Source organism: Centruroides sculpturatus, unplaced genomic scaffold (genome assembly GCF_000671375.1).
Source record: "Centruroides sculpturatus isolate CEXI.00-Female unplaced genomic scaffold, Cexi_2.0 scaffold2006, whole genome shotgun sequence".
NCBI lineage: Eukaryota > Metazoa > Arthropoda > Arachnida > Scorpiones > Buthidae > Centruroides > Centruroides sculpturatus.
The window spans coordinates 1-11,245 of NW_019386144.1; the positions used below are offsets into that span (position 1 = coordinate 1).

Below are 11,245 nucleotides of genomic sequence, written 5' to 3' on the forward strand. Positions count from 1 at the left end.
AATTAATATTTTTATAATAATTAAGAGTAATGTGTGTGTGTGTGTGAGACATGATTTTGTTCACTCTCTTTAAACAGTAAATATTGAAAGGTCATTTCTAACCGATACTTTCCCTCTATTAAATATAGCAGAACTGAAAAAGTAAAAATGATTAAAACATGCCACATATGTCAGATTTCGTAAAAAATTATCTGTCCAACTATACCACAGTGAAGAAAGAAGAAATTGTTTTCTAATAATAACAGTAACAATAGGTGAATATCCTGAATGAATATAATAATAATAATATCCTGTGTTTTCTAAAATATGCCCTGTCGTGCTCTAGAAAATAACCTAATTTCAGCTCAACGAACTATTAAACTAATTAACTCCAATTTATGGAAGATTGAAAATTATGACAACTGAAGGCCCTTCCATCCTTAAGTTCTTATATTTTAGGTCCGAATAATGCCTAGTATCGATTAAAATTTATATATAAAGGTATATATTATTTTAAATTTACAAATTTTTAAGTAATTTTGTGGGGTGTAGCGACGGAGTAACACAGCTGATGAAAACAAACACTTAGGCAATTCTTTTCAAATGAAATGTGTGTCTGACTGTTCATTCCAGCTGTGATATAGCCGCTTATAATGCACTCGTAATATTAAGTATATTAAATATTGAATGCATTGTTCGTGGAATATTTTAATAATTTTATGAATTTTATCGTTTAGAAAATATAATTTTAAATCGTTTCTTTAAATGATAAAATACGATAAAGTAAATAAAGTTGGTATAATTTAAATAAATAAAAAAAATAATAATTACAAATATACTTCTTATTACTGAGAAAATTTTAATGCTAACGTTCTATAAAATGTCCAAAATAAAAGCAATTGAAAAGTGCAACAATCGGCGAAAGGCTGTATTTTCTTCCTTTTTTTTTTTTATTCGGCATCGAAGAAGCTGGTAGAGAACACAACCGGATATAGAAAGCCCAGAGTCAGTCAAATGCCGACCGTATTGTACGTTATCCTCTTACTTTCTGACGTAATAATACATTTATTACGTAAACAAAGACAATTGATATCCATAAAGAAACATCCGAGATTTATAAGAAAATGGAAGAAAGCGAAATGTAAAAGATAAAAAAGGTAAACATTAATTAATTAATTCTACTATTATAGGGTAGATGTTTGCATATGAAACGTCACAGGAAACCTCTGTTCGAAATAACACGTGACTGTATTTATTTTTCGATATATGCATACTGTATATAGCAGGTAACAGTAGTGTATTGAGGTAACTACTATCTGAAAGTATATACTTTCACTGTAGTAACCATGATATACTGTCAACAGAGAAAGATGATAAGATTATTCCTATTCCAATTGGCTATCATCTCCGTTGTTTTGGCTGAACCCATCATTTCTGTAAAGTGTGGTATCGTATATCTTCTATTTGGCTTTATTGTTTGTTGTACTTAGTTTTACAAAGTTAACAAAATTATTATTGCAGAGGAACTAACAAATAAAAGTATCTCCATAAGTAAGGTAAATATAGACCCATATCCCATACAACTTGGAAATAATGAATCCATCAGCTTTCCATCATGACGCGGAATCTTCAGTACCCATAGAAAGTGGCTCTACAATCCAAATCTTTGCAACATTTTTTATAAATAGAATTACTTGTCCGAATTATTATCCATTTTGGTTAGTATTGCTTTAACTTTTAAGGTTTTGATAAAATTGAGAAAATTTAAACGTAATCTTTCGTTTTTGACAGTATTGATTTCTGTGAATTGATTGAGGAACCGTCTGTCACTTGCATCATTGATGGTCAACCTTGCGGACAATGTCCTCTTCCTCCCGGAGACATACAAATTAGAAACTTAACAGTTTTATTTCCAAAGTTTCCTTCGGTAATTATATCTTTGAGTAGCAATTCTCAAATTGCAGATATATACATTCTTACAGTAGTCTGTCTGTCAGTCTTCCCGTATTCATTAATTAATCTCGAAAACGGAGTTAGATAAAAATCGAGCCACCAGATATGGAAAACTTCGGAGCTGGATGCCCGCTTACCTATATAAAAACTTTCAGTTTGGTCACGTAAATTTTTAAATTAAGAGATTATTAAAAATTGCAACTCGTTGTCGTGACAAAGTCAAGATAAATGGCGCGAATTTACTTACACGATATAATTTATCCGAGTGTATTGTCTTGTTGTCTGTACATTTATCGTATAATCTGGTTTGCGCTGACTAAACTGTTTTCGGCCAGAACAATTGGGCCCCTTTTCTCTTGCAAACAAACAAGAAGGAAAAATTTATTGTATTTATTCGTCGAAAGTCTATTTTCTTCATAGTAAGTAATAATTTATTTATTTTTCTTCTGTTGATAAACACAAAGCTCGGGTTTCGAGTTAGGTGGCGAACGTCCTACCTTCTGATTGTCTGTCGACATAACATTTACAGATGAAGAAATACATATATTTTTAAAAATAACCTAAATTAAACTTTTTCTAGTTCCTATTTTTAATGATTTATTCACGAATACTCGTGATTAACACGAATATTCGAGAAGCCGTCGAGGCAGATACAAAAGTTACAACTGCCATTAACGGGTTGTTTACCCGTTTCCTCACTGACGGTACTAAGAGCTTAATTTTAAAAGCTATTGTGCGATCGGCCAGGCCCCACAATGGGATGATCGAACGAGTGAGGAGGAAAGCCTATATATCCGGGACAGAGCAAACGTTGTTTGGGCTTTAATAGTGTACATATTTATTCCGAACGTAACGGACGTTCCGGTTATAGTTGTTCCGAACGTAACGGACGTTCGGAACAACTAAATAGGAGCCACTTATTAGAGAAATTCCTTCAAAAAGTCATTCTTCTAAGCAGATCGCCCGCGTATCGCGTTGCGGAACAGTCGAGCCAGTGTTATTAGTTATGATGAAATCGTTCTTTCTCTCATAAATATGAGTAACGTAGCTGCAACAATGTCCCAATTCTGAGTTTCTCTTAACGATTAAGAAAGGGCACCACTCAGAAAAAATACTTTTAATATCATCTGATCGTGTAATATTATTTGATTTTTCATAATTGTCTTGGATTATTTTACTTAGTCTTTCTATATTTACCCCTATTTAACTTCTATCTAATTATTTTTAAAATGTAAAATATTACATACAAATTAATTTGTTAATAAACGGAGTTTACTTGCTAATAGAACTTTGTATTCTTCTTTGACAGTGTTGTATGTAAGAGCACTAAACCTATAGAGATGTCTAAATAACATGCTTATAAACACTAAGAAAAAATAAATTTTTCGAAATAAGTGTTGATAAGTTATATGCAAAAATGAATAAATATATAACATACCGTTACTTACAAGCATTATATTCAAAGGAAGATCAGTTGTAATTGCCAAAAATAGAACACTTTTTCAATGAAAACCTGAATAGGATCTAGTTTCCTATTGGCGAACGGGCTGATCATGTGAAGTTTTCCGCATGTTTTACATGTTACTATCGTCTAAATAGAGTCCAGTTTTCCATAAAAGACCTCCCGGGAGGCATTCCCTCTGTTTATAATACTATACATTATAAAACAAACATAGTATATCATTCACGTTTACATGTTTATGTAAACCTCAAATATTTCTAGAGTTGCTCTCCTGCAGTAACATAGATGCTGCATGGATTCTAATTTCCATATTTGATGAAATCTAGAAAGGATTGACATAAGTTTTCTGCCAAAAAACACAAAACTAAACGTTATAGCATAAGTTAAAAGTTAAAAAATTGTGATGCCATCTGTTATGAAAAACAAAAATAGCTTTTATATTATTAAGTATTAAAAAAAATCATTTACAATTTAAAAGCCCAGCAGCAATCATTACCTGGAAGTTTCTTTCTACAATATGTTTAAAAATAAACATGAAGCTAACGAAGCTGATTATAATTTAACAGAACACATTTGACTTGAATAAAGCAAGCAAACCCTCTCATGAATTTGATTCCATTGAGTAGATGATAATTTTAACTTCTGAAAATAATAATATAATAAAATAATGGATATTATATAATATCTTTTTGAAGTTACGCTTATATTTAGATTAATTTATAATCTAATGTTTTTTTTTGGTCTTGCTCATTTTACACTCGACCTCACGACTGCGACTGCAAAATAATACGACAATTTAAAAGAGTCGACAGGATTACCTTATCCTGCAATGAGTAAATCAAGAGAAAAATCAACTCCAGAAACAGGTAGTTCTACTTCTCCTCTTAAACTAAATTTTATACCGTTTAATCCACGAGAAAAGCTAAGCTTAACTCTGTGAATGAGACTCCCCTCAGGTTCTTAACCTTATCTTCTTTTGGCTCAAAATACAGCAGGAACTTGTAGGGGTAGGGATAGTTTTATTTCCTTTAAAGTAATCTCTGCTAAATATTTTTAACATTAATGAATTGTCTCTGGTATGGATCCATCACCAGGTCTCATTCAATCACACTACTCGAGAGGTAAAGAAGTTTGAAAAAGTATAATTTATAAAGCAGACATCTTGTAACGCACCGTTTGATCAAAACATCGAATTTGTCAGGATTAATTTAACGAAGGGGGTTCATAAGAAAAATGCCATGCTGGGAATTTAAATTCATGGCAAGATAAATAAAGTATTGAACTCTCTTATTCAAATCATAAGAAACAAAACCCAAGAAAATAAATGACAACTTGCCAGAAAAAATCAAAAGGTATGTTTATTAAACGTTTACTTTACAACTATTTTTTTTTTTTTAACGAAAACAACATGGAAACAATACAAAGCTATTATAATTAAATAGTAATGAAAAGAAAGTGAAATTTAGCAATTTAATAACGAGTCAAAACCAACACAAAGTATACAAGTCTCCCGACAATTTAGTAACTTAAAACTAAGTCTAACTACAAACAATACCTAAAATCACTTAGAAAAAACACTTCATAGGACCAATAATCCAATTGCTTTATCTCGATTTTCTTGTTGCTCCTCTGTCGCTTTAAACGCCTTGTGTGTGACGTTACAACAATTCGTGCCACTCTATTTTATTTACATATGTACTATACTGTACATCAGTCTCTCTCTGTCACATACATTTACAAGTAGTAACACGTGCGCTGTAATGCTGAGTGTCGGATTACGTGACCTACCATACCGGCAAGTGATGGACTGTGGATACTCTACTGTACTTTAATTATATAAATTTTCGAATAGCGTTTTATCACAGATCGAAGAAAGATATTCATCCGACATCAGATCTCTGAATTGCATGAGAGTGGACAATACACTCCCTATTGAACTTACTGCCTATGAAAAGTAATGAAAAATTATATCAGATGACTACAAAATATAATTAAATACATCTACTGTTGATTCACTAAATAAAATTATGTGCAACTTTCACAATATACAGTATATATGAAAAACTTTCATATAAAAGAGGATCTAATGTACCTATTTTTTGTAGTGACGTTTATATATGAAATACAGTCGACCCCCATAACACTGTTGATTATTCTGTTTTATATGAATTTCATTTCGTACGAGCCACTTAGATTTTACAAACACACGTGCCGGGTTGTGAACAACTCATGTATTTGTTAAATCTAAGTGACTTATACAACATGAAATTCATATAAAACAGAATAATCAAGTGTTATAGGGAGTCGACTGTATATACAGTAGAGCGTCGATTTTCCGAAAGTCAATCATCCGAAAGAATTGCAGTCGGCAAATTTAAATTTTCGCCAGTGCTGTGGCGCTTCAATCTTTGGCTATGTCTTGGGCTACTCAAATATTTTACGTTTTTGATACTAAATTAACATCTGAAGTATAATTTTTTATTGTTTTTATATTTTTCAATNGTACAAAATAAAAAAGTAATTTTTAACAATACAATAGTCTTTGTTAGGCTTAACATCGACGAAACTTCAACGCGAAGCGACACACAACGGAGAAAAATTTCAATATCGGATACGTTAAACTATTTTTTCGTGCATAAATCGGTTATCCGAAATATCAGTTATACGAACAACCCCAGTCCCCAATTGATTCGGAAAATCGACGCTCTACTGTGTTTTGAAATGTGCAGTTCTTCTAATGCCATTTAAAATTTATTTGAATAAAAGATAGAATGTCATTAAATTATTTTAAAATAATAAAGCTAGTGTCATTTAAAAGATTAATTTTAAAATTACCTGAATGACGGAGTGTTTAGTATAAACAATTGTTCCAAAGTAATGAAATCCGATGCGCTCTTCACGGATGCACTTCATGAATGTTACCGCCTAAAAGACAAAGTAACGATGTTAAAAATTTGTTTTAAACATTTATAAATGAGTATTAAAAAATGAAAAGTTGCTAATATGTTTAACGATAAATGCTCAATTATGGCGAATACGTACAAAGCGTACAATAAATCACGTTCAATTGCTAAAGATTGCGTTGTACTCTTACGTATTAACACGTAACGATTTATTTAAAGTAAGTTAACCCGCGTTACAAAAATAGGAATGACTATTCATTTGAAGGTCATTAAACACATTTCAAGTCTTTTAACAAACAATTATTTATTGTGAAACTGTCACAATGCCGGGCTGTAATTTTTTAGATCTCAATGCGCAATGCTCACGATTTCAGATGTGTCGTGTCCCCCTGTATATCATACTTTTCCTGTTAACATCCAATCACTTATCTTTTTTTAAGACTCTCTTCGCTGTGCGGGCATTCAGTTGGCCTCTTTTAGCAGGCCCATTATGGGTTCAGCTAGGCCCACAGTGGGGCGGCCGGATGGTGAGGGACTGGGGCCGACATATCCGGACCACTCCCCGAAAAATTCTTGGAAATTTTTTGACCTGTCGGATTCGATCCCTGGTCCCCCAGAGCGGTACGCTGTCCCCTTTACCGCTTGGCCATCCGGTCGTCCCAGTCACGTATCTAATAAAAATTGAGCTAGACATAATAGAGGATTAAAAGCTTAGTGATTGATATTAATTGGTTTTTGCAGTACATAAATCAGGCGAATAACGAAAATCACATAAGATTTCAAGAAATATTATTATTATAATATAAATAATCTTATATTCATGACCATTTTAGTTAATTGAATTACTTCATAAAAACGGTATCATAACCTGAAGATATGCAATAAAATCTATTTATATATTTGACTGATACTTTACCTTCCATTTATCAATAACATCCAATTGGCAAACACTTAAAATACGTAGGTGTTCGATAGGAGATGAAGCCTGAAAATGATGTTCAAATCGTTTATTTTATTAATTAAATATTTAATTGAATATAATTATATAATATAATTTAAAAATAACTCTAGTAAACATGTGTTACTATTTTTTATTTTCAAGAGTATCAAAATTTTATGATCATTCCCATTTGTATGGAAACTTTTACCTTTGTCTAACCTCTTATGAGGAAAAATTTTGAATTGATATATACAAGATAATATTAATAATCAATCTAGTAATTATAGTAAAACATTAAAAATGTTGACTTACCTTCACTGGAATATCAGCAACAGCAAACCCAAAAACAACAAGTAATAATGTGATTACAAGAGCCAAAAAAGTCCGATAAAAATTTTATAAAGGGAAGGTGCGAAAAGGACGTAATAGAGACTAAAAGCTATCGAGTTAATGGTACAGAAGTATACAATCGAAATTAAGTAAGAAAATTTATTGTCTACTTCTTCGGTAATTTCGCACAATTCAACAAATTTTCTTTCTTCGATTTTTAAAGCAATTTTAATTTTTTCTGGACATCTTCTACACTCTGATAAAGCCTGACAGATATTTTCAAATTTTACTTTTATGAAGTACAGTACGAGAAATACGACGAAAACAAAATGTAATAAAACACCAAAACACCAAATATAAAACAAAAGATAACAGAGTGAGCAAATTACTAATTGATTTTCGGGAATGGAAATGTATCGAATTACAACATCAATCCCAAATGATATTATTACGCATCCAGAAACAAACAGAAATAATACGAATCTTCGAACCCATTCCCTGACCGTCAACAACTTTTCTATCTCGCCTTTATAATTATATTCGAATGTCTGAAACTTTCCATTGTTTTGAAAATAAATTTTAACTAAGCAAATCAGTCCCGACGAAAATATCCCTATGACCAAACATTTGGTGAAAATGATTGTAGCGTAATTATCTTTAATTTTATAGAGGATACCCCCACAATATTGAATACTTGTTTGCTCGTCAACCACAGAAATATAAATTCCCCAAAAGTAAAGTAAAACTCAAATTACGACATAGAAGGCATAGTATAACCGATCGAAATTGCTAGTGTCACCTTCTATTTCTTGGCATGTAGGAAAAATGCTTATACCAAACCCCTTCAATATGTAAGTGAAAGGCTGTAGATAACAATTGATACAAAATGTTGGTTTTTTCATACTTTTTGAACTTCCTGAGTTTATCTGAAAAATATTATAATGTATTTGAGTTGAAATAAACGTGTAATATAATGTTTTTTAATTGCAACTTTGAGTTTCGATCGTACCTGAATAGTAAAAATCTCTATTAGCTTTGAACACTCTTATTCATTGTTTATACAGTAGAACGTGTTACTTCGTTCTGAGGTAACTCAGTCTTCTTTTTCACTTTCCCAGATAAACTTTGCAATGTTTCAAAAACACTTCTCCGGTTACAAACACTAAATAAAATACATATAAAGTGTTACTTAAGTATTAATATAACACAGGAAATCCTCGTTACCTCGAAATTCAGGGGGCAAAATAATTGCGACTTCGAATTATCCAAGATTTACATATTTCTGTATAATATGCCAAATGCCACGTAACCAGTGTAGTCTGTTTTTGTTAATTAATAATTAATAATAATAATACAAATAAACTGCAGTGTCAGGTGACAACCGCAGGTGTCCAGAGAGGTTTTATAAAAAGTACAGCATAATTCCTCCAAATGTGGCTAAATTATATTTAAAGTGGCCCAAAATGTAGTAATTCGCTCAAATGTAGTAGCCTAGAGTTATACAAATACAGTATCTCAATCTTGCAACCCCGAATACCAGTAGTATTTTACGCGATAAAAAAAAGAGTTATTACGGATAACATAACACCCGAAAATATGTTATTGTAAAAGTAAAACAACGTTGACCTGACTACAGCTGTTCTTGCTCTACTGTTTTCTTTTACTATGGAAACAGTTGACTTGATTACAGCTGTTCTCGCTCTACTGTTTTCTTTTACTATGGTGGCACTTTTATCTAAACGAACAGGTCAATATTACAGTTCGGACAGAATTTTCACTCCGACTTTCGAAATAACTGTATTTCGAACTAACCGAATTCCTTAAGGGAGTGGAGAGGGAGATAGGGGTTGTTTCATATCATGAGTTGGTTTATAATTAATGAAAAGTCTACTCGTTATTGACAGTTATAATGTTTTATAAGCTATAATCGATCTACAAAGTTAAGTCTTTTTCCTTTTTCTTTTCTGGCTATTATGTATTCATAATAAACAGAAGCATAGTTACCGTGGAGCAGTTGGAGCAAACCTGTCAAGTGCAGGAATTATGAAGGCGTTAAGTTACAAAGGACAAAATAAAAACTAATAAAAACTTTTGTAAAAGATTTTTATATTTAAAAAAATAATTAATCGTTGCTTATTCTGAATAAGCAATAATAATATCAGAATATATATAAATGTTTAAACCAGTGGAACACATTAGAAATAATATTAATAATAAGTTTAAAAAAAAGAGTTAAAGATATAAAAGAAAAAAAGGAATACAGAGAAATCATATATCAAATATAAAAATAGAATTGAAAAATTAAAATACTTCTTACAAGAAAACAGTATAGAAATTATATAAGTTAGCACCTCCTTACAAGATATCTCAAAAATAAAGGTATGTTGTAATATATCATAATATAAAACATTTTGCCTAGTGTTGGACGTCAACTGCTCGAGTTAAAATGTGTTTTTATACTCAGGTAAAAGAAATTAATCAGTAAAATACGCTTAAATTACAGTAAGTTTTCTTACCCTTAAAGTTTTTAACCTGATGAAATTAACTCGGATGAAACAGGCAAGTTCCTTCTACTTCTAACAATAGATTGCCTGGTAATAATGCTTGCCTTTATTATATAAACTCGATTACTCGTGCCGTTGATTTATGATTCTAAAAATAATCATAAACGTGTCACGAGAACGTATAATTAAGAATTTTGGAGTGTTTTCAGAAGTATATGGAATTTACTTTAATTAATTTAACAATATTTTAGAAGGGTTTTCGTGCTTAAGTGCATTTAGTACTTAAGAGTACTTATTAAAATCACTTTAGGAAGTGACGTCTTCACAAGTTAATCATTTCTCTGCGTTTAATTAATTTATTTAGCACTACTAAGTTTTGTTTATGGTTTATTGAATGAATGGATTCTCTTGTACATATATTCTGTAAAAAATAATTCGTATATTTTCTATACAGTTAAACGCTTTAAACCCTTTTAAAAAGGTTTTTTCTGTCGACCCATTCAATATTATGTACTATATATCTATAAATACACCGTAATAAAATCCACGTTAAGGCCACAAAATTTAGTTCAATTTCGTACCTAACCTCATTAATCAAAAACAAAATACTAAATAAATAAATAAATACTAGCCCTGCGCAGGATTTAATAAAGCGGACACACAAAGCCCTCTCTATCTCCGGTCAGCCTCTTCATTCCAGCGAGCCTTAAAGAAACGGGATCCAGGGAGCCTTCTCCGCCTTTCGTTGGCATCTCCTGTCTTCGTCCGAGCGGGCGTTGAAGATGCAAAACACAAGGAGTTAGTTTGAGTAAAGAATAAAGAGTAACTCGAGTAAACAGGCCGACTAGAGATTCCATCTCTTTACTAGAGTGGGCCTAAGATAAATTCGACACAGAGAGCTATTTCTGCCTTCCATACATTATTGAATTTTACTTAATCGCATTTTTTTTTCGCAAAATCTTAAAGGAGCGCGAAACTTTCGAACAAATTTACGCTTAACAATGGCCACCTACAATAGATAAAGCCGACAATACATTCTAACAATTCATTACGTGTTGTTAGAATATATTATTAAAAATGCGTGACGTATTACGATCCCGTCATGTGTTACGTAAAAACATTAATCGGGGTGAAATATTTCAGAAAGGATTATTGTATTGAAATAATAATTATT

The 11,245-nt window shown here is 31.5% G+C and overlaps 2 long non-coding RNA genes across 4 annotated transcripts; one reads left to right on the plus strand and one right to left on the minus strand.

Moving 5' to 3' along the window:
• The first annotated feature begins 11 nt into the window (after positions 1-11).
• LOC111613786 lies at positions 12-3,150 on the plus strand. 2 transcript variants are annotated; one of them, XR_002754824.1, is made up of 4 exons: positions 12-480; positions 946-1,425; positions 1,501-1,697; positions 1,771-3,150. It is a non-coding gene; the product is annotated as an uncharacterized LOC111613786 (long non-coding RNA). The 2 variants fall into 2 exon arrangements; XR_002754823.1 differs by having other exon boundaries at positions 946-1,697; positions 1,771-3,145.
• A 408-nt stretch (positions 3,151-3,558) lies between these two features.
• Positions 3,559-10,274, minus strand: LOC111613787. Of its 2 annotated transcripts, XR_002754826.1 has the most exons (8): positions 10,084-10,274; positions 8,577-8,729; positions 7,550-8,493; positions 7,214-7,282; positions 6,230-6,319; positions 4,950-5,339; positions 3,891-4,036; positions 3,559-3,716 (listed from the first exon to the last, which is right to left on the minus strand). It is a non-coding gene; the product is annotated as an uncharacterized LOC111613787 (long non-coding RNA). The 2 variants fall into 2 exon arrangements; XR_002754825.1 differs by lacking the exons at positions 3,559-3,716; positions 3,891-4,036 and having other exon boundaries at positions 4,865-5,339.
• Positions 10,275-11,245: the final 971 nt, after the last annotated feature.